We start from the raw sequence: 1,978 nt of genomic DNA on the forward strand, positions 1-1,978 counted from the left end.
TCCATCTCAAAAGCCGGATTCATCGTCAAGACTGAAGATATCCCTTCAATTTCCTTTAGAGTTTTAGGTTTTCTTTATGTTTTGTTATCTTCATTCTTTTGAGATGTTTTCTTTCATAATTATGAACTAAAACCCCTAATTACCTAAAGGGAATCAAACCTAAGATGGATCTTGTTATTATTATCTGAATTGTATGATAAATATTTGACTTGTTCTTAATTATGTGTTCTTAATTCTTGTTTTAATATTTCTGGATATTGATTCAAGTTAATGAGCTTATTCAGAGGAGCAAAAGTCCCTGTCTAAGAGTAAATTTATCGTAATTAAGCGGAGTTGATTGCACGCCTAGAGATAGGGTGACAAGGTTTTGCCGGATTAGGGTGAAACCTAATAAGGGAGTCTATAGATCGAGTTAATGCAACACTAGGGTGTTAATTAGAAAGAGATTTCAATTAATCAACCTAGGGTTAGACGTTATTAGTCTCGAGAGGGATAATAATATAACTTGGGGATTTCTACGGATTAAGTCAAATGAATAAATCGTCTGATTCAGAGTCAAATAACAAGTGAAGTCTAGGTGGATTTTTCCTTGGGTATTGTCTTCATCAATCGAGTTTTCCCAAAAGCTTTTCCCCAATTTTCTCTCTGTGCACCCTTAGTTTAGTTAATTAGTTTAGATAAATAAATCCCTTAATTTTTAGGCTAGATAATAAAAAGAAAGTAATTACTAGTACTCTTGGTTCCTTTGAGTTCGACAATCCGGTCTTTCTAAAGCTATACTACTGTTCGATAGGTATACTTGCCTTCATCGTGAAAATAGTTAGTTTCAAGAACGATTAATTATAAATTTTTAAAACCTGTCACGAATATCACGTATCAAGTTTTTGGCACCGTTATCAGGGAACTAAGATATTAGGAACACTCAACTTTTATTACTTTAGCCATTTTACTTTTATTGCAATTTAAATTTTTATTTTCTTTTCTAATTTCTTGTTTATTTTCTTCTGACAGGTTTTTCTAGTTTATGACCAGAAGAAACTCGTCAGGACCATTACTTTACGACAATGAGATCGATCGCATAGTTTGCAGAAATCGAAGAGAAATAAGGCGAAGCTTAAAATTCACAGAGGAAGAGCAAGAGGACGATACTTCAACCACAACCGAGGAGATGGCTAAAAATCAGGAAAATCCGCTACCTTCTGCTATTGCTGCTAATCAGAATCCTGCTCCACGTACTATGTATGATTATGCTAAACCTTCTTTAACAGGAACTGAATCAAGCATAGTTAGGCTTGCTGTCGCTGCAAATAATTTTAAACTGAAACCTAACACAATTCAAATGATACATCAATTTGTTCAGTTTGATGGTTTGCAGGACGAGGATCCCAACGCTCACTTGGCAAATTTTCTGGAACTTTGTGACACTTTTAAAATTAATGGCATTTCTGATGATGCCATTCGCCTTAGGTTATTCCCTTTTTTATTAAGAAACAAAGCTAAACAGTGGTTGAACTCGTTACCACGAGGGTCAATCACTACTTGGGAATAAATGACTGAAAAGTTTTTTTTTAAATATTTTTCGCCGGCTAAAATGACTAAATTACGTAATGATATCTCTTCTTTTGTGCAGATGGATTTAGAAACACTCTACGATGCATGGGAGAGATACAAGGATCTGTTGAGAAGGTGTCCTTACTATGGGTTACCACTCTGGCTGCAGGTTCAAACGTTTCACAATGGCCTGAATCCTTCGACTAGACAGATGATTGACACAGCTACTGGTGGAACTATCAATAATAAGACACCTGAGGATGCTTATGAATTTATAGAAAAGATGTCACTAAATAATTATCAGTGGCAAGTTATGAGGACAAAGCCAACGAAAGCAGCCGGCATTTTTAACGTCGATTTGGTCACCATGCTCTCTAATCAGGTAGAACTTTTGAATAGAAAAATTGACGGTTTTCTTGGTTCTTCA

At 35.2% G+C, this 1,978-nt stretch overlaps 1 non-coding gene across 1 annotated transcript; it reads right to left on the minus strand.

The window, feature by feature from the left end:
- Window positions 1-1,597: 1,597 nt before the first annotated feature.
- On the minus strand, window positions 1,598-1,704 carry LOC128287178 (small nucleolar RNA R71). The gene has a single exon (XR_008277873.1). It is a non-coding gene; the product is annotated as a small nucleolar RNA R71 (small nucleolar RNA).
- Between the last annotated feature and the right edge of the window lie 274 nt (window positions 1,705-1,978).

Source organism: Gossypium arboreum, chromosome 13 (genome assembly GCF_025698485.1).
Source record: "Gossypium arboreum isolate Shixiya-1 chromosome 13, ASM2569848v2, whole genome shotgun sequence".
NCBI lineage: Eukaryota > Viridiplantae > Streptophyta > Magnoliopsida > Malvales > Malvaceae > Gossypium > Gossypium arboreum.